The following is a 22,656-nucleotide window of genomic DNA, read 5'->3' as shown; positions in this document are numbered from 1 at the left end:
GCATCTGGAGTGGTTGACGACTCCTCTCATGAAGTTCTCTTCTCCATTGGCTTCTATCACATTGGCTTCTTCCTGGCTCGCCCTCACTATTCTGGTCATTCCTTCCTAGTTTCTTTAGTTGGCTTTCAGTTTGTTGTCATCTTCTCGTCTCATTCTTTCGTCCCGTTCATGGGAAATTGCGGTTATCCCACAACTTTCTCAACTATCTGTAGGCTGTTTACTCTCAGATTTAAGTCCTGGCCCAGATCTTTCTCCTGAGCTCCTAATTACCTACTGAATACCTTCTGAAGTTCCACAGGCCCTCCAAACTCAACAGACACAAAATAGAGCTATCCATCCCCAAAATGCGCTCCCCACTCATGTTTTTTTTCCCCTGTCTGTTAGTAATAATATCATTCACAAGGGTGCCCAAACCAGAAATATGTTGTTGCTAGATTAGTTTATCAGTGGCTTCCCATTGCTCCTAAGATAAAATCCAAACTTTTCAGTATAACATGCAAGGGAGATATGTGGTCACTGTCTATTGCAAAAGCTTCATCTCTTATAACTCCCTGTCAATTTTCATATCCATTCCAACTAGACAATCCTTCCAAAATCTTCAGACTGCCCCTAACCAGTTTGGTTCAGTGGATGGAGCATTGGACTGAAGGGTCCTGGGTTCGATTCCGGTCAAGGGCATGTGCCTTCGTTGTCAGCTTTATCCCTAGTAGGGGGCCTGCAGGAGGCAGCTAATCGATGTTTCTCTCTCGTTGATGTTTCTAACTCTATCCCTCTCCATTCCTCTCTGTAAAAAAAAATCAATAAAAATATATATCTTAAAAAAAATCCTCAGACTAATATTGGCTCATATTTCAAGAGTCAGTTCAAAAATGATCACCTCTATAAAGCTTTTTCTCACCAATATCACCCTCTCTTGAGGATTCAGTCACTCCCCTCCTGTGTGCCTCCTCTATGACAATTAGCTGGGCATAGCCCAAAGATCCTGGACAAGGTTATTGTCATTGAGAATAGGAAGAAAGAAAAAGTTCCCAAGTCATAAAGAAGAGGCAATTGCGTTGAAGAGATCCAAGTTTTCTCACTCAGAGCAAACTGTGTAACAGCTTTACAAATGGGAGATGATAAGCTTTCTCCTCTTTAAGGTTGTTTTGCGCAGAACGCTTTCCTGAAAATGAAATGGCTCTGTGGCTCTGTTTATGTAACAACTTCTCTGCGGTTTGTTTACCTTTGGCTGCTGAACTCTGAGACAAACATCTCAGAGTGCTGCTAGTCAAAACCTGTCAGCAGGGAGTAGAAAGGGGAAGAGACACATGTTCCCTATCTGATGGGTTTAATCTTTTAAGGCTATACATGGGGCAGCTGATGGAGGGGTCAAGCTGAAAAACAAAAGATGCCAAAAAATCACGGGATATAAAAGATTTCACAGAACCAACTGCCCAGGTGAAGGGTGAAGGCTGGTGTAGTAAGATGGAAAAAAGGACTTGTCTCTGTTCACTTTGTCTACTTGAGCTAGGATAGAGTTGACCATGACTCTTGTATCCACATTGTCTAGCCAAATATCCAGAAATCAATAATGTTTTCAAGCTTTTGCAACTCAGCTCAGTCTTGGCTTTCTTTTTCTCAAATTACCTCCAAGATCTCAAATGACTGAGGTTACTGAAATCAGAATTCTGGCAGTAATAGTAAAGAAGCATTGATATGGCGGTCAGTCCCCACACCCTACCATGTCCACATGTTTATTTATTTTATATTCTATCCTTGAGTATTTAAATGTCACATGTTTTTATCCAACCTATCTGAACTCCCATGTAAAGACTGATTAAATCAGATCCCTTGCACCTAACGGTACTTAATACATGGTTTCTGGGTTAGAAAAAAAAAATGTAAGAACTGGATAAGCAAAGTCTCAACTATCATGTTTCCCAGAGAGAGTCTTTCGTAAATTTATTCTATTAAGCAGTAGGATCAGTGATCTACAAGGAAATCAACCAAAGCTGGTATCTTCTTGTCATTTCACGGAGGAAAAAGGAGGGGGCTCCACGCGTAATTAACAGTATCTGATTGAAATGAGAGTTTCTGAATGATTGAGAAACTAGAACTTGACTAAGTCAGAAACCATGTGGTCTATAACAGAACACCTTCTAAAGAAAAACAACATGCATTTCCAGATGAAACAAACATGATTTCTGTAACTTCACAACCAGGATGAGAACTCCATTTGTCTTAGTTTTAGACAAAGACCCTGAACCAAGGCCACTCCAGGACAAGGGGGTAAAATGTGTTTTCAATTACTTAGTTTTTTGAGGGCAAGAACTGTATCTTTTCATTTTATTATATTTATTGGGGTGACATGAGCTAATAAAATGTTATAGGTTTCAAGTGTACAATCTATAGCACATCAGCTATATATGGCATTATGTGGCTTCTTGGAAAGAGAAAAATTCTCTATGGAAATTGGACCCTCAAATTTATTTTAATAATGTCTCCAATTTAGTCAGGTGAATGGTGGTGAGTGGAGTGAATTTTTAATTGCCTGCTTTTCCAGTTAATATAAATGGTTTGTACTTGATATATTCTTCTAATGAAAAGGAAAAGAACACTGCCCAGCCAGTGTGGCTCAGTGGTTGAGCACCAACCTATGAACCAGGAGCTCACAGGTTCCATTCCTGGTCAGGGCACAAGCCTGGGTTGTGGGATCGACCCCCAGTAGGGGGTGTACAGGAGGCAGCTGATACATGATGTTTCTCATCATTGGTGTTTCTCTCTCTCTCTCTCTCTCTCTCTCTCTCTCTCTCTCTCTCTCTCTCTCTCTCTCTCTCTCCCCCTCTCCCCCTTCTCCTTTCCTTCCTGAAATCATTGAAAATATATTTTAAAAAAAAAAAAAGAAAAAAAGAAAGAAAAAGAACAAAATCCTCACTAAGGGAAAAGGTACTAACATTTTATGGAGTCTGCACAGGCTAGACACTGTGAGAGAGAGTTTTTCACATACATTCTCACTTTTAGAAATAGCACCAATAATGATAGAATTCTATTGGAACATTCACTGAATATCCTCTCCTATTGTAGTCTATGAGCTCCTCTGTAAATAATGAATTCCAAACAATGTCTCCAAATGTGAAGACAACCCCTATTGTCACTTTTAGGAGACACATAACATTGTGAATCCTCCATTACCTTCATTTTGAGCTCTGAGGCCAGTTGGCTTGCACCCATTTATAAATCAAAGGCAGAAGAACTCAGATATTCCAGGCCTGTCTCAGCTCATGTGGGAAGACAGACCAAATTAGGAGAAATTCGTTTGTTTAAAGCCTACTGGTCCTTGTGTGTTTATCACTATGATAATTATCTTTTACTGCTCCAGAATTTGGGCTTCCCATGTATTCTCTTTTTTATTTGTTTTTACACATTATCTGATCTTAATGGTACAACAATTTAGGTAGAGTTATCAGTATGGGATTGGGCACACCATTTCTACCTAAATATTTGAATTTTTTTCAATTGGTTTATTAAATAATGTAATGAGAGAGAGAGAGAGAGACTCATAGTATTAGAAGCAACCTTGGTCAGCATCCTCTTTTTAAGAGGCCTGCCAAGATAACACAGCCAGCTAGCAGCAGAGCTCAGGTTAAAACCCAGAGAACAGGGTATTTTTCTGATGAACACAAAAAGATATCATGAATATATATATCAGAATCAAAAGATCTAGCTGTGAATCTTCACCCTACCACTTCTTAGCTGTGAGAGGTAGCATAAGTTACTTAGCCTTCTTAAACCATTTCCTCATGGAGGTGTGAACATTAAATGAAGTAACATGTTTTTGCAAAGTAACAAACATTGCACTTGTGCATCGTCTAAGGGCTTGATAAATGTAAACTCCCATCCTTTCCAGGCGAGGGCTCTTTTGTTTTTGGACTTCGAGAGGTTTCTCCCAGGTAGCTGACCAAAACCCATGGTTCGCCATTGCCTCGTCCATTTCCAAAGCAAGGAGACTGATTAGACACCTGACTTCCTAGTGTAGTGCCCTTTGGTGAATGGTAACCTGAATGCCAGTGGTCACAACTCCAAAACAGAGGAAGGGACAGTGTCTTTGATGGGCACAGTGCTTCCTCCAGTCCAAAAGATGCTTCATTTGAGTCTTGAAGCCAATAGTCTTCTCAATCCCTGTTATGGTCATCCCAACTGAAGAATCCCTGCTAGAGGCCTAGAAAGTATTTTGAATAGAAAGTAAAAGTTTATTCCCACTTTGTGGTTCCCAAGGGTGAGAATGAACCCGGAATGTAGTTTGAACTTCCTCTTAGGCCCTAAACACATTACACTATCAAATACAGCCCATACTTATAATCAAATCATATTATATACAATCACAGTTTTCCCACTGCAAAATATTGTCTTAATTTTAATAGCATGCCAACTCCTCAAAATTTAACTGAAAGTTTTCCTTGCTACCCAAATGTCCTGGCGAAAGAAACATAAACCTTGCAGAAATGCTTGTTCCAAACTTCCTCCTTTTTCATAGGTCATTGGCTAGGGGTATTTTTACATTTTGCTACTTTTTACATTTGCAGTTTCCCAGATATGGGTCTAATTGTTCTGAAACATACTTTCTTCATCTTACAATCGTTTACCCCTCATTGGCAGTCCTCGAGGTCTTTCCAGAGCCCACTCCCGAAATGATTCACCATCTCAACACCTTTACTCCAGCAACATGCAGGGGGGAAAAATCAAGACACTTCCCTTGACAATTAATTACTTTTGAGGGAGACTATTTAAAAACTGAACAATAATCTATCACTTTATAGGTGACCTAATGAAAACTACGTAGCCTCCATCCCTAAGCTTCAAGTTCCCCCATCGCAAATGAAGATAGTAATAGCATCCATTACATAAGGTGGTTAATAAGAAAGATAGTGAATATAAAGGGTTTGGTGTAGTGGCTCGCATACATAAGTAATCAACTAATGTTGGCGTTTATTGTTTTTGTCATTAGACAAGAAGGAATACAAAGGTATTTAAGACACATTACCAACCCTTAGGGAGCTTATAAGATACTTGGTATGATAAGACATAACCATGTGACCAGACAACAGCATTAGTAGTATCCTAATAAAGTATGTGATGCCATTATTTGTCAGATGAGTGAGAGACGGAAGACTGTGGGATAAAATATAACTGGAAAGATTTCAGTCTGATGGAGAAATAATAACCTGGGCCTTGCAAATGAAATATACTGAGAAAGGAGCATTTTTGGTAAGAGAAACAATAATAAGCAACATATGGAAATAGGAATGTTCAAGTGTTCAGGAGACCATGAGTGACAGGTTAAGAGGAGAATTCATTCCAATGTAGTTTAGAGCCAGCTTAAGATGAGCACTGAGTGTAAATGTACGCAGTAGGCATTTGATGTCTTAACCCATTGCAGACGCATCACGAGAATTCTCGTGTTAAGATGCACAGCTGTGGGAGCTTCTTCTAAGTGGTGGCATATGGGATGGGTTTGGGAGAGAGATATTTAGCCATTTGTTCAATAATATTAATTTGTACTCTGTTGGATCCCGTGCCAGGTCATTGAGATCCAAAGATGAACAGAGCAGTCTCTGCCTTCCTGGAAATAACAGTCTAGTCAGAAGAGGAAACCAGTTTGGAAAAGAAAGCTTAATATTTACTCATAAATTGGTAGACCTGGAAAAACTTAAATGTCATGTAGAGTACTCTCACTCTGCCCTACCTGAAGAAAACTAAAGTCCAAAGAGAGTAAAATTAACACCTCTATTTACTGTCAGAGCCAGCCCAGAATTTTTTTTTTAAAGAGGAAGTGGTTGGTGAAAGGAAGTGGTAAGTTAGGTTGCTAACCCAGTTGGTGACCTTCACACCACACTCATGTGTCCAAAGGATTGTTGGACCTCTATTTGGACCTGAGCTTGGCCTGTAGAAGGGTCATGGGGACATACTGGGGGTGGAAAGGTGGAGGTTATGTGAGATCTTTTCCAGCTTCACTCTCCCAGAACCTTCCTTTGAAGTTAGGCTCTGGGAGAGGCAAGTGTTTGCAAAAGTGGTATGAGGCTTCCCTAGGGCCTTCTAAGTTTTCACCCTGGGCAGCTGAGGGAGTTAGAAAAGGGATTATTCAGGGGAGGGCTACAGGCCATCTGAGAAGTACAGATGCACCATTGATTGCAAAGAAGAGTTTGTCCGGAAAAGAATGCTAGTAAATGGCCTGAGCCCAACAGAATGGAAGACCCCAGCAGATGACCCGCAAGTACCATTTCAAAGAACCAGGACTAAGTGTCCTTAAATAGCCCTAAATCCAAAGTGAGACCGCCCCCCCCCCCCACCCACCCACCCACCAGCCCGCTGCCCCAGGCAGAGAGAGCACAGGTCCCTGAAAGCAGCTTTGAGGCAACTGAGAGCATGCTTCAATGTGAAGGCAGGAGATGCGGACTTTGACGTTGGCCCTGTTGCTCAATAGCTGGGGGTGTAAGGATGACCAATCTCATCACTGGGCTTCAGCTCACCTTCTGTAAAATGACACCTCAAATGTCAGTCCATTCTGGTGATTTCTCAGCAGTCCTTGGAACCAGAGGGAAGTCCACAGGCCTTTGATTTGACCTTATAGTTAAGTGTCCTGCACTCAGTCCTGCAGAAATAAAAGGAGGAAGCAAGAGTTCCTTTTCTTTAATGGCTCACTGCACGAAATTTGTGCATGGAGGTGGGGGGTCCCTCAGCCTGGCCTGAACCTTCTCACAATCCGGGACCCCTCGGGGATGTCCAACTGCCGATTTAGGCCCAATCCTGCTAAACTGGCAGTCAGACATTCCTCTCATAATCCAGGACCTCTGGCTCCTAACCGCTGGCCTGCCTGCCTGCCTGCCTGATCACCCCTAACCACTCACCTGCCTACCTCATTGCCCCTAACCACTCTGCCTACCTGATCAACCCAACCACCTCTGCCTCAGCCCCCGCCACCACAGCTTCGTCCAGAAGGATGTCTGGAAGGTGGAAGGTTGTTTGGCTGTCTGGTATAATTAGCATTATATATATATATATATATAATCTTTATCCAATTATCCATCAATGAACACGTTTCCATACCTTGGCTGCAATTAACATGGGGATGCATATATCTTTTCAAGACAGTAATTTAATTTCCTTCTGATAAATACCCAGAAGTAGAATTGCTACATCATATGGTAGTTTTATTTTTTATTTTTTAGGAACCTCCATACTGTTTTCCATAGTGAATACAACAATTTATAATCCCTCCAACAGTATCCAAGGGTTTCCTTTTCTCCAGATCCCTTTTCTCCCCCTTCCTCCCTCCCTTCCACTCTCTCTAAAAATCAATGGAAAAAAATATCCTTGGGTGAGGATTAAAAACAATAACAAAAAAATTATTTCAAAGTTGTTTGGCATTGGCTACAACTTTTTAAACTGTACACAGGATAAGGTCCAATCTCCTTAGGATGACCAGAACTTATTTTCCTTCCAGTAGTTGCTTGCCACTTCTTCTCAGGTACTCCATTTTCCCACAAAATAAAAACTATCACCATTATCTAAACACCTCAAGATTTTCACCTCCCTATGCTTTTACACATACTGTACATTCTGCCTCTTTTTATTCTCACTACCTGAGCTCCATCTTTCAAAACCCACCTCAAAATGTACCTTCCCTGAGTATAGACTTCTATTTATCATATTTATTTATAACACATACCTAACAAAACAAGAAGAAATACATACTGAGATAGCAAAAAAAAAATTTATTTTAAAATTTGGCAAATGTTAGAAAAATAAGATGAAGACAGGAGTGATGTTAGACCATGATGTGCTTCTAAAAAGTTTCTATGAATTTGCTAGCCCTTCACAGTCATTCACTTAAGCCTCTGAGGCCCTTATGTGTTTGTGTGTCTTACTCTTCCCCTAGACTGTTAGTTCTTGAGGACAAAACATTCATCTTAATCATGTCTGTACCTCCAGCGTCTCAAATAATGTTTAGCACTCAATAAACGGTTATTGAATAAATAAGTAAATGAGTGTTTCCATAGATATCATACTGATTTTTATACCCCCTCTTAGTACTGAGTAATTTATATATAACAAATGAAGTGATAGAGAGTTCAGAGAGAAAAATGCAAGTACTTGGAAATATGGTCATCCTTTTTAGGGAAAATATATTAATCTTTAGAAATACGTTGAATATCAAGAAGAAAAAAAACTTGGAAGAAAAGAAATGGAAAAAGAGGCCAGTGAAAGAGAGAAAAGATAGCATCACATAGGGAGGAATAGTAAGAAGATGGGGAACATAGGAAGAGTGATGAGTCAATAGCTGTGAATGCTCAAGAGAAGCAAGCTCTTCTTGAGTCTATGTTTTTGCATTTCCTGTGCCCTTTATATAGTAGGTACTAAATAAACATTGTTAAGTCAGAAGTTGGGCAGAGAAACTTTAAAGTGCCAAGTCAGGAGCACAGCGGGGTGAGTGCCTTCCTTGTCCTCAGATTTAGTGGGGGCCTTCATGTGAACACATCTTCATATTATTTGCTACATTTATGTTTACATCAGCTTTAACCCATTTCCTGCTACCTGTGTGTCCAGTCTCTAGAGCTTTCAGTAGCAACCCCTTTAGCTACATTTTCCTACCCTGGTTGTTAGCTCTTTGAGGAATAGGCATTCCTCCTGGATCCCATTTGATTTCTTCATCTGCCTGGCATTCCTAACTTACTCATGTCCTAGGACACAACCTATGGATCCACCTGTCCAATCCTGGTTAGTACCTCACCTCACTCTGTAACTGTGCATATGCAACCTGTGCAGTTACACCATTCAGCAGCTCTCATCTCCTTTTTCAGTCCCAGCCCTGACCTCCCTTAGATGTGACATACTCAGCGATTAAAATGCTCTTTTACTTTTGGGCTAAGTGTTTGAAGACTACATTGCTTTGTGGGGTTTTTTCCCAATGTAGCTTAATTTAAAATCACTATAAATTCTTAAAAGACTGACAATTGGTCACAAAAGACAGTAATTACTTTGAAATACTCTTTCTAAAAATCTCTACCCATGTTTTGTAAGAAATTACACTCAAATGTTTCTGATTTTAAAATTGCTCACTTATAATTGCTATTTAAGTCCAAGAGGCAATTCAACTTCATTTATAACATTTTTTAACGTTATTCCCCCCTTGAACATCTCATAAAAGAAGCTTGTATCACATATATTCTTATTCTAAAAACTAGGAATGAGGTAGTTGCTAATTTAAACATATCCCCCATGTTGGATTGCCACCAATAAAACTGCTTCTTTTAGTTTGCAAAGTCATTCCTTTCTACCCATTTTCATGGGGGTAATCCCCTTCCCTCCATCCAAATATCAAGGGGGGAAAGAGGCACAATATATAAATAAAAATGTAAAAATGGGGACTCCCAAATTGAAGTAAAAATCTAAACAGACTACTGCCTTCCTAAGCAAGTTGTCAAACAGTAAAAGATGAAGGTGGAAAATATCTTGTGAGTAGAGTGGTTTTCACAGTGACTTTGGGAGATTTAAGAGTTTCCCAGAAATTAGAGAAGTAAATTGTTAAAACCCTGACTGTGCAGCTTTAAGTACCAGACCTTACTGAAAAAAGTTTTAAATATAAATTCATCTTGTGGCCCTGACTGGTTTGGCTCAGTGGATAGACCATCGGTCTGCGGACTGAAGGGTCCCAGATTCGATTCCGGTCAAGGGCATGTACCTTGGTTGCAGGCACATTCCCAGTGGGGAGTGTGCAGGAGGCAGCTGATCGATGTTTCTCTCTCATAGATGTTTCTAACTCTCTATCCCTCTCCCTTCCACTCTGTAAAAAATCAATAAAAATATATTTTTTTAAAAAATCATCTTGTGAATGTAATTATTGTACTTTTGCATACAAGGATTGTTCTCTTAACTAATTGAGGAAAATAAAGACCTGAAGTACAAGTGTTCAGCAGTGAACTAAAACAACGCAGACTCTGATCATCTTTAAAATTATCACCAGGAAAGATTTTAAGAAATGCAAATTTCAAGAGCTGGGGATGGAGCTAAAAATTCTTAAATGCTAGAATAGTAAAATTGTAAAGGTAGAAGAGACATCGGAAACTATTTTTGTAAATGAGAGAAATGAGACCTAAAGTATATCTGACTGTCATTGAAATGATTTGAATGTGTGATGATAGGTGCACAGACAATAAGAAAAATTATGTGTGAAGGTTAAAACTAAAGGGGATGGGGTATAATTGTGATGTAATTACACAGAGGCCTCACTCGCAAGGACCCTCAGCTTCAGTCCAGCCTCACCCTTAGCACACTCCAAGCTCCCTCTCCCTGAGTACAAAGAGGCTGGCAACAGTGAAGGTGACAATATTCTTTAAAAAACTGGAAAATTCAAAGCTAGTGATAACAGTGGGAAAATGAAGAGGTGTGAGGTGTGAAAGCCAAAAAGCTCACGTTAGTTATAAGAATAAAAAATTGACTAATTTTAGACAGATCATTAGTGAAAGGTGTAGGAGCACATTATAAACTTTTTTTTCAAGCATATAATTGAAAAAGTATGTCCTAACCTATTTTTTAAAGTATCTTTTTTAAAATTCAGTTTTGTCTTCGGTAAAGATTCATGTTAATTCAATCTACAGCAACAGTAAGTACCAATTCTTTAGAAAAGCAAATTACACCATGAAAAAAAAAAATGCTTAGCAAGAGCTTTTGTTTTGTTCTTTGTTGAGGTGGCAGAGCTTCTAGATTATAGGCACCAGAACTCAATCACATTACCTCTCTGTGCATTGTTTTCTGCCTTTGCTAGCTTCTTAGTAAATGGCCCTTCGTTGCCTCCTCAACCCCCATAGCCAGCTGTGGTTCAAGGTGCTTAGCAGGCAGAGTTTGAGTTGGGTGGGGTGCTTGAAATTTTAATATTCAGTGCCTTCAGGCACCAGAGTTTGATGTTGATAATGAAGACAATAAAAGGAGGGGAAAACCCAAAAGACTTCAAATAAGCCTCAGCATCAGAAGTTTCAAAACTCAGTGACTGGTAATTTGAGTTAAGGATCTTCTATGGGCGGAACTTGACTTAATGTCCCACCCCTGCTTTACCAATAATACATTCAAAGAGAGAAATTGAAACCATCTTTTGGAAATCAGATGAAGGGGGAAAAAATTAGTTCCATTTGGCGTAAAGAAGAAAAAGTAGAGAAGAGGTTTGTTAATGGTATCTTGAGAGGGTTGGTGGGCTTATCCTAACAGGCATTCATTAATAGTGTGAGTTATTTTCATTAACAAATGAAGAAATTGGGTTAAATTTGAATAAATAAGCACATTCTAGTGAAAATTACTGAAAATAAACTATATAGGAAATATCCATCTCTGAATACTTTAAGAATTAAATAGAAGACGGGAAAATAGATGACACTTCTCTTCGAGGTCATATGTATGAGCACATCAAAGTTCATTTACATATTGCTCTTGGATACCTCTAGGATTACATGGAAGAAACGCTATTGTATTTGTTTTGTGTTCCCAAATTCCTAGTAATCTATTTTCCACAAAGAAGTGAGGAAAGCTCTCTGTGGCTACAAGCTCCCCTTGCTGACCCTAAGAGCGGCAGAGGGTGAAGGAGGTGGGATGAGAAGCCTGGGAGAATAGAGGAAAGAATATGTGAGAGTGTTCAGAATCAAAGAAAGTCATCTCAACCCAAGTAAACATATGACTCCAGAGTCAAGCAGACATCAGGGACTCATCTTCCACCACAGAGCTGCCCCATCAGAGGAAAAGGGCTTCTGGGAACCTGAATTAAAGGGTAAAGATAGTAGATACCATCTGTGACTGCCCTGTACCTTGTCATATGAGCCTGTTTGTGGAACCACTGCCACCCCAAGAAGATCTGCCTTTCTTGAAAAAGCTTAAGTCTGCCCTAACCAGTTTGGCTCAGTGGATAGAGTGTGAGACTACAGACCAAAGGATCCCAGGTTTGATTCCAGTCAAGATCCCCCAGTAGGAGGCAGCCAATCAATGATTCTCTCTCATCATTGATGTTTCTATCTCTTTCTTCCTCTCTGAAATCAATACCAATATATTTTTTAAAAAGCTTAAGTCAAGATAGAAAACATGGTTTCTAGAATCTATTCCTTATTACATTGGCCAAAATATATTTTTCAAACTTTTCCTCTTTCTCTGAAGCTAACGGACTCTCTAAAACTTGAGAAGAATAATGACACCTGATCTATAAAATCTCAACTATCAATTCTCTAGAAGACCATCCCTAAATACCACCTACTGCTCTGTTGGTATCCTCCTGTGGGAGCCTAACAGTGCTCCCAGAGAGTACATTCATTAGATTAATTCTAAAGCTACACCTCATCCATGGCTGAGATTTTGCTGCCTTTTCTATTTCCCAACTCAAATTATACCCAACTACCCTGCCCAATATAGCTCTCCAGAGGTTAGGCGTTACAATTCAATGGCAACACTAATATATTCCACTAACAAATTTCCAACAACATAAGTATGCCCAAAATTTGCACATAAACTCCCTCCCATTGTGAAGTTCCCAGAAGAAATTGTGAAGTCCAAAGATTACATTCTCTTGCAAGTTCAAGTTCTAACAATTTAATGTGCAAAAGAATTAAGACCTTTAGTTCTTCCTCCCCAAGTTCTTATTCTACCTAGGCTCAGCTAAAGGACTTAGTCTCAAATATCTGGTAGAATCTGGGTTCTTTCAACCACTGCTGACTGGGATTTTTACCACTTAAATAAGTGTAATTGCTTGTATTCCCCAACATTTCAAGAATCCAAAGACACACCTAGATTATCATGACAGGCAGTACTATGGTCATAAAATTTAAAGCAAAACAAAACCCAGCCCCTCGAAAGTTTCTCAGGTGAAACTATTCCTTGAGCATAATACTTAGTCTGGACCCACATTAATGTGGCCAAAGAACCATAGCAGTGAGTCATGGCCCTGAGGAAAGAATAGTCAGAGAGAAGATCTCAATGTTAGTCTTGCCAAGATGTCAGTCAGTTTACGTCAATTATCTAAAGTTCATGACTATAAAATTAAACCCAATTGGGAGAAATTTCTCAAGAGAGATTAATTTATCTTTTCCATCAGAGAGAGGTGTAGGAGACGCCATAGCCTTCTTAGAAAGTGTAGAAATTTACAGCGGTTACAGCACCCATCACAAGATATTTGCATTTCCTCTTCAGGTCTTGTATTTCTGGTGCCCAGGTGCCATACCTAGTGTGGTATCTATTTAGACCATCATTATCACACCGATTTCAGAGCAAACATCTTAAGTCCTATGACATAAAGGCTGCTACTCCAATTTCTTGAAATAGAATTGCTTGGGCTTGTCAAACCTGTTTTCTAGAAATAATGTTACCTTACTACATTTTTTTTTCTGCTGGAGTCTCAGTCTCAGTAGATCTCTGAACTGAAGCTCCTATCATGTTTAAGAATATTTTCCTCCTAAGGATCTTGTAAAAGCTGATTTTTTTTTTACCCTGTATTCACAAAGCATATTGTCTTCCCTCAGAGTTTGGATATCAAAGGCTTTTAATAAAATTTCATTTTGCTTCTTTTTTTTTCTCAAGCATAGGACCTATCTCTGGGGGTTCGTTTTTCTCTTCTGCCCTGTAAATTCTTCCCCAAAGACTCATTTTAAATTCTATATATTAAACCTAATGCTTAAATGGATCATTTTCTTACTTATCACAAATAGGAGTACTATGATTTTTGGACTTGAGTATCAGCAGTTAAGGGACATTTTGGATGTTCTCATTTTTTAGTTATTATGAACTAGAAACCCAATGCACAAAATCTGTGCAAAGGACTTGGCCCCTGCCGCCATGGCTTCATCCAGAAGGTCATCCGGAATGACATCTGGTCTAATTAGCATATTACACTTTTATTGTTATAGATAATGCTGTGAACATTTATTAACATTATTATTATAGATAAAGCTATGAACATTTGTTTACAGGTTTTTATGATAATGTGTATTTTCATTTATTTTGGGATGATTCCCACTATGAATTGGTAGGTCATATGGTAAGGGTATGCTAAATTTACAATAAATTGCCAAACCATTTTCTAAAGTGATGTTACCATTTTGCATTCACACTAGCAATGAATGAGAGTTGCAGTTGCTCCCTATCTGGCCACGCTTTAATTTTGGCCATACCAGTGAGTGGGTTGTACCATATTGTTGTGGTTTGAATTTCTATTGTCCTGATAAATAGTGATGCTAAACAGATTTTTCAATGTGTTTATTTTATTTGTTTCATATATCCAAACCAGTGGCAGACCAGAACCAGTCCAGAACCTAAAACTGGACCATATTTTGACTGGTAGTTAGGTAAGTGGATGACACCAGCTGGAGTTGTGGTATCACGGTAAAATAGAGATTCTGATAAGTTTAGTGTAAGGTTCTGAAACTTTAGTGACTGACAGTAACTACGTCTCTTACATAAATTGCTTTCCAGAAGAAACCTTAAAGGCAAAGATTATTGCTGTCAAGTTATTTTCTTGCTAGAGTAATGAGAAGGTAATTACCTTACTCTCAGGTTTTAGCAATGATGATTAGTAGAGCTGCAAATAAACTGAAAATTTAGTGGTAAGTAAAAGGATATGGCCTGAGTCCCAGAAGTCAGATATCTAGCCCTCATTTCCACTGACCCTTTCATCCAAAAACAGTTTTAGCCATAGCTTCTTGTGTGTGGTTAAAACTTAGATGACGAAGGGGCTTGTATCATTGTCTCAGGAGTCAGGGGCAGAGTGGAGTGTTGAGAGAACACTGGGGGACAAGCAGGGGGCTTGGAGGTAGGGATGAGTCTTGATGAAGAGGGAGAAGAAGGAAAAGAAAAATGAATTGACAAACCTCCTTCCATAGAAGGTTCTCCTTCACTTGCTGCCCAGCCTTCTTTATCCTCTTCAGTCTTCTGTGTATAGGAGGAAGCTGTATGATATGAGGGGAGGATGAATGTTTATGGGGAGGATATAGGGTATTTGAAGTTGGATTGAGTAAAACAAAGCAAGTGGGAAATGAGAAAAACAATGGTGTCAAAAATAAGAGGCATTTTAAATACATTTTTGGTCTGCTTCTGATACTAGGATTATAATCATAGGAAGTCATTTTACTTCTTCGGACCATCTATAAAGTTAGACTGTGGATCTTTGGAGACTCTGTGGTTGGAGGAGAGCCTGTGGAGATTCTGTGGCTGTTCTGAGCTTTATAAACACCTTTCTTTGTGATAATATTTGATACCGGCTTAGACCTTGCTTTCACTCACTTGAAATGGATTATTCTAGACATTTGAAAATCTGGACAGTTGACTTTCTGCAACATTTTTCTGAAATACAAAAATTCAACATAAATATTCCTTTAGGGTGAATGAGTGGGGTTTAATCAGTGAAGAGAAGGGTATGTAGGTATTTTGATCATTTTAAATCACTCCTTTGCTCATCACATACCAACAGAATTTATTCTCAAAGATCTGTTGGAGAAATGTAAGGCTGGATCTAGTAAGCTTCAACTGGAAGGCAGTCGATGGTTCCCATATTTTTTATGTTAATTCACTTGGGTTTCTTTATGTTAAAAGAGGAATGCTTCCCAGAAATAGCCATTTTTCTTGACTGTTGCTAGGAAATAAAGTCAGACTCCACAGCATTTAATATATACCATGGGATGGAGGGAAATAGAAGATCCCCACCCTGATTTCCATTAAAGGAAAAACTCTGACCCAAAACAATTTAATTAAGTCGAGTTCACTTTCCACATTAATAAAGTGAACAGCTATTAAACACTAAGGTCAGCTTCTTTTAAGATTCTGGCAGGTCCTGCCAGGTAAAGCGAGAAGACAATTTTATTTCACAGTGACGAACCCAGTGGCACAAAAAAAACAGGACATGATTGTGGCTTAGTGAGGCAATTGAGTCTTTTCTTAACATGGGTTCAAATTGTACTGACTTCCAAGTATAGACTGTTCTTCAGCAATGTGTTTATTATAATGGACCAACTAGCAAACAACCAATGGGGTCTACAGCTCCTTTCCATAAACATCACGTAAAGGAAACTAGAATTGACAAAGTTGAGGTCACCATTGTACACAGAACTGAAGTTCATCCTGACCTGTTCTCTCACCACCTTAGCATTTACTCTGCTAAGAGTAATGAGTGTCAGCCATTGAGTGGGCTGACGTCTAAACCTAAGCATGACTTAGAACATTTCCAATTGGCCAGAGAAAGAATCTAAGGTGTGGAATTTCAGAAAGAAAGAATTAGAGCAGAGGGTGGGGAATCCTAAGTATAAGAACCTAGGTTGGGAGTGGAAGGAAAGATTCATAAGGAGTGGCCCAACCACAAACCATGGTGGTTAGGGGACTGTGATAGGCTAAATAATGGTCCATGAAAGGATTCATCCAAGTCCTAAACCTGGAACCTGTGAATTACCTCATATGCCAAAAGGACTCTACAGATGCTTGCAGGTATGATTAAGGATATTAAAAGTTATGGAGGATCATCCTGGATTATCAATAGGAGCCCTAAATGCCCTTATAAGTGCCCTTATAAGACAAAGCAGAGGCAGATTCAATGACAGAAGTGGAGAGAGCAGTGCGACTACAGAGATTGGAGTGATGATAAGACAAAGAATGATGGCAGTCACCAGAAGCTTTGAAAAACAAGAAAATGGATTCTCCTCTGGAGCCTCCAGAAGGACCAGACCCACCAACACCTTGGGATTATCCCAGAGAAACTGATTTCAGACTGGTGACCTCCAGGACTGTAAGACTCAAGTTATGTTGTTTTAAACCACCAAGTTCCTGCTCATTCATTACGCAGCTATAGAAAATGAATACAGGGGCAATATGAATTAGGAAAAAGAAAAAGCTATTTAATCAGATTCTTGGAATGGGAAAATATAGGGAGGAGATAGAAGAGATGTGCAGGCTGCTTAGACTAGGCTTTAGGACAAGCATGTCAAACTCGCAGCCCGCAGGCTACATGCAGCTCACAACAAATATTTTTGTGGCCTAGCCAATATAACAGTATGTAAAGAACATTTTAATAAATTTCTTAACTTGGCTCTCTGCTCCTCCTGCTCGTCAGACAGCCTCTCTTCCTGAGTGGTGCCAGCAACTACAACCTGAGACACAATGGTGAAGGTCGGAGTGAACGGATTTGGCCACATTGGGTGTCTGGTCACCAGGGCTGCTTTTAACTGGCAAAGTGGATAGTGTCACAATCAATGACCCCTTCATTGACCTCAACTACATGGTCTACATGTTCCAGTGGGATTCTACTCATGGCAAGTTCAAAGGCACAGTCAAGGCTGGGAACGGGAAGCTTGTCATCAATGGAAAGTCCATCTCCATCTTCCAGGAGTGAGATCCCGCCAACATCAAATTGGGTGATGCTGGTGCTGAGTATGTTGTGGGGTCCTCTGGTGTCTTCACTACCACGGAGAAGGCTGGAGCTCACTTGAAGGGTGGAGCCAAGAGGGTCATCATCTCTGCCCCTTCTGTGAATGCCCCCATGTTTGTGATGGGCATGAACCATGAAGGATGACAACTCCCTCAAGATTGTTAGCAATTCCTCCTGCTTGGCCCCGCTGGTCAGGGTCATCCATGACAACTTTGGTATCGAAGAGGGACTCATGACCACAGTCCATGCCATCACCGCCACCCAGAGGACCGTGGATGGCCCCTCTGGGAAGCTGTGGTGTGATGGCCGAAGAGCTACCCAGAACATCATCCCTGCTTCTACTGGCGCTGCCAAGGCTGTGGGCAAGGTCACCCCTGAGCTGAATGGGAAGCTCACTGGCATGGCCTTACATGTCCCCACCCCCAATGTGTCGGTTGTGGATCCCACCTGCCGCCTGGGGAAAGCTGCCAAATACGATGATATCAAGAAGGTAGTGAAGCAGGCATCAGAGGGCCCCCTCAAGGGCATCCTGGGCTATACTGAGGACCAGGTTGTCTCCTGTGACTTTAACAGTGACACCACTCCTCCACCTTTGATTCTAGGGCTGGTGTTGCCCTCAATGACCACTTTGTCAAGCTCATTTCCTGGTCTGACAGTAAATTTGGCTACAGCAACAGGGTGGTGAACCTTATGGTCCACAAGGCCTCTGAGGAGCAAGAGCCCCCTGGACCACCAGTCCCAGCGAGAGGAAGAGGGGCTCTCAGCTGTGGGGAGTCCTTGCCCCAGATCAATCCCTCCGCCCCACACTGGGAATCTCCTGACCACTGTTCCCATCCCAGACCCCCTGGAGAAGGGGAGGGGTGTAGGGAGCCCTACTTTGTCGTGCACCATCATAAAGTTCACTGCACCCAGCCAAGAAAGAATTCGTAACTTCATTTTTACCATATCCTGTTATACATAATTATTAATAATGAACTACAACATTCGCTGATGACTGGTTACTATAATCGTGTTGCATTCATTTCCCTTATGCGCCTTACACGCAGGCGCATCATTTCTCTCCACTAGCAGCGAATATTTTAGCAGCCAATTGCCACTTGTCATTAGTCTTATACTGACTTGTTTGGTGTGTGCAACAGGAAATATTTTGCTTTTGGAGAACAAGAAAAATAGGTTTATTTGCATTACGCTTATTAATTTGTGCAGTTATTCAGTGTCTGGTAAGTTAATGTTCAAGAAAATATATTATTTTTTATTAAAATGTTCTATTATTTTATGTTAACGATGACTCATTTATTTCAGCCCTTTGTATTCAGCATGTCTCCATCGAAATAAACCTACTTTCCTATGAACATTGAAGCTTTTGTTTTTTTTGCGGCCCACATAAACTTAAACTTTGTTTATTTGGCCTGTGTCAGCCTTTGAGTTTGACATGCTGCTTTAGGAGAAGGAAAGGAGGAAGGAGATGTTAAAGAGCTGTCTCCAGGCATGTAGGAGGCAATGATAATGAGGAAAGGGTGTGTGTGTGTGTGTGTTTTAATGAACTTTTGCTGTGCTTTACAAATTAAACCTATCCCCATTTTAGCATGTTCTCAAAAGACTGGGAAAAGATATGTTTTCTGTTAAAACTTATTTCTGTTTGAAAGTCATTTCTTTCCATGTAACTAATATGAAGAATGTAAATTTAACAAATAAAAAGCTATAAGAAGGTGGGGATTTCCACTCATTTTGAATTCAAGCTGATACCCCTAAAGAAGGAGGTCAGATCCTAGGAGGACTCTGGGTCTCAGAAGGGGAATGGAGCAGAGGAACAGGCCATGTCTGGGTGTGATTCAGTCAGAGCCTCTACAGAAATAAGTAATAACCTAAAGGTTAAGAGGGTAATGAAGGTAAGGTTTCCAAAGATACAGATGAAATCAAGGAACAAACAAGAGAAGATGAAGCATGGACAGAAAACCACTGTTTCCTCTAGGTCTGGAGGGACAAAGGGTGTCTGAGTTGGAGTTTCCCCAAAACAGAGGCTGAGACAGTGGGTTATGTGGGAAATTAAAGAAACACCAAGAGGGAAGTAAGCAGTTTATGTGGGAAGTGAAAGAAACATCAATAGGGAAGTAAGAAAGAGACACGTGGAATGAATGGCTGCCAATAAAGAGTATCAGATCAATAATCACTACAGACAATTGGAACTTAGCACAGGCCATAAGGTTAGCCACCCCCGGCCAAAGGAGCCACTGTGGCCCTGAGCTAGGGATGGAAAGACCACCCAGCCTAAGGTGTTAGAGCCTAAAAAGGGTGAGAAGGGCATCCATGGGGTGGGAGAGCCAAGCCTGGAGAGGCAGAGCCCAAGCCACTTCCTGGAGTGTGTGCACTGGATGGAGGAGTCAGAGCCAACGCTGAGACAGGAAGCTACCACATAGGGGTGGGGGTACTACCAAAATGGGAGATTGATTTCATACTGGCGGATTGAGCAAATAAGTAAACATTTTAAGGATAATGAGCCCTGGCCGAGTGGCTCAGTTGGTTGGAGCATCATACCACAAACCAAAAAAGGTGCAGGTTTGATCTCCGGTCAGGGTGCCTACAAGAGGCAATCAATCAATGTCTCTCTCTCACATTGATGTTTCTCTCTCTTTCTCTCTCCCTTCCTCTCTTTCTAAATTCAATGAAAACATATCATCGAATGAGGTTTGGGGGAAAAAAATGATGAGAGTCAGGTTTCTCACTGTCATAAGAGGGACAAATAATAGAAAGGAATAAATGTAAGGTGAGCCCTATAGGGTTGTATTGGAGTTAAAGGCATGAGTATGAACCTATGGATTTCAACATATATTGATAGTTACAGATATAAATATAGATGTAAATGTGTATGTACACATACACATACATATGCACACATACACATATTTGCCTCTATATTTACATATATTGTGTTTATACATATATTTGTATATGTGTGTACATATACATACATCTATATGTAAATATGCATATTACATATATGTATACATATCCATAAAGATATATATGCACACACATTTACATCTGTGTGTGTGTGTGTGTGTGTGTGTGTGTGTGTGTGTGTGTGGATCCCTGTCCTATTCACTGAGGAGCCTAAGAGCACAGAAATCCCAATAGTAATAAGCATAACTAATGCCTAGATCTTGGCTGCTAAAATCATTGCTTACTCCAAAGATACCAGGCCTCCTTGGAGAAACGGTGGGTTCCAGCTCTGGGACAGGGAAAACATGAGCTGCGTCTGGAATGCCTAGTTCTGCCAGAAAGCAAGGAAGTGCTGAAAGAATGATGGGGACTTGTTAGAAGGACTCAAGAACTAGTTTGAACAGTCTCCCACGGATGGGACAATTTATGCATAAAAGTAAAATAATGATAGTAACACATGTCTACCCATTGGCCAAATCAGGAAACCATATAAGTATAAATGAATAAATTGAAATTTTGGTGAAAAAACAGAAGAGTTACAAAATTTCAAAGTACAGCTGCATAAAGAGGAAAGAGTACTTTCCAGTGGAGAACTCGACAAACAACAACTCAGTTAAGTGACCAAAATCAACATTAAAAGAATGTAGCATCTCTTATTTGTTATTTTTGCCAAAAATCAATCACCTGTTGTTTTTTAAATTATGAAGAAACATCAAACTGACTCAAATCAAGGAACATTCTACAAAAGAATGGTTTGTAATCTTCAAAAGAGCCAAGGCCATCAAAGTATAGACAGAGGAATTGTCCGCAGTGAAGGACACAATAGAGATGTGAAAACTAAATGCAGGGGGAGATTCTGCTATAAATGGAATATTTTGCTATAAAATATATTATAGGAGCATCTGGGAAAACTTGAATGCAGCTTGAGAATCAGTTGGTAGCAATGTATCAATGTGAACTTTCAAGTGTTGATGGATTATGATTATGGAGGGAAGTATGCTTGCTTATAGGAAATAGATACTATTATTCACAGGTGATAGGGCATTAGGTCAGAAACTTCCTCAGAAAAAGAACAGTGTTTGGCTGTACTTCCAACTTTTTTTTTAATACATTTTATTGATTTTTTACAGAGAGGAAGGGAGAGAAATAGAGTTAGAAACATTGATGAGAGAGAAACATCAATCAGCTGCCTCCTGCACATCTCCTACTGGGGATGTGCCCGCAACCCTGGTACATGCCCTTGACCGGAATCAAACCTGGGACCTCTCAGTCCGCAGGCCGACGCTGTATCCACTGAGCCAAACCGGTTTCGGCCCAACATTTTTATAAGCCTGTGGTTGTTTCAAAAAGATTTAATAAGCCAGTCAGAGAAGAATAAGTGTCACATGATCTCACTCATTTGTGGAATATAATGAACAACAAAAGCTGATGAACAAAAATAAATCCAGAGACATAGAAACATATAACAGACCGTCAAACCTCAGAGGAGGGGGGAGGATAAGAGATCAACCAAAGGACTGTATGCATGCATATAAGCATAACCAATAGACACAGACAGTAGGGGGGTGAGGGCATGTGCTGGGCGGGGGCTGGGGGGGGGAGCGGCCAGGGAGAGGACAATGGGGTAAAAAAGGAGATCTATGTAATATGTTCAATAATAAAGAATTTAAATTAAAAAAAGAAAGAAATAGAAAGGAAAGAAGGAAGAAAAAAGAAAGAAAATGAAAAGAGTGGCTATTCTAAACAATAGAACTATCTTCAAGAAGAAGGGGAAAGGACTTAAATAGACACTTTTCAAAAGGGGACATACAGAAGGCCAAGAGAGATATGAAAACATGCTCAAAGTCACTAATCACCCGAGAGATACAAATCAAAACGACAATGAGGTGTTATCTCACACCTGTCAGAATGGCTATCATCAACAAATCAACAAACAACAAGTGCTGGTGAGGATGTGGAGAAAAAGAAACCCTCATGCACTGCTGGTGGGAATGCAGACTGGTGCAACCACTGTGGAGAACAGTATGAAGTTTCCTCAAAAATTTAAAAATGTAACTTCCACTAGACCCATTAATCCCACTTGTAGGAATATATCCCAAGAAATCAGAAACACCAATCAGAAAGGATATATGCACCCCTATGTTCATAGCAGCACAATTAACCATAGCTAAGATTTGGAAACAGCCTAAGTGTCCATCAGCAGATGAGTGGATTAAAAGACAGTGGTACATCTACACTATGGGATACTCTGCTGCTGTAAAAAGGAAGGAACTCTTACCATTCACAACAGCATGGATGGACAT

General features: G+C 40.1%; 1 pseudogene; it reads left to right on the top strand.

Moving 5' to 3' along the window:
* The first annotated feature begins 17,145 nt into the window (after positions 1–17,145).
* LOC132238802 (glyceraldehyde-3-phosphate dehydrogenase-like) lies at positions 17,146–18,343 on the top strand (annotated as a pseudogene).
* Positions 18,344–22,656: the final 4,313 nt, after the last annotated feature.

The sequence above is a fragment of the Myotis daubentonii genome, chromosome 7, assembly GCF_963259705.1.
Source record: "Myotis daubentonii chromosome 7, mMyoDau2.1, whole genome shotgun sequence".
NCBI classification, from domain to species: Eukaryota; Metazoa; Chordata; class Mammalia; order Chiroptera; family Vespertilionidae; genus Myotis; species Myotis daubentonii.
This window is presented reverse-complemented; position numbering and strand designations above follow the sequence as displayed.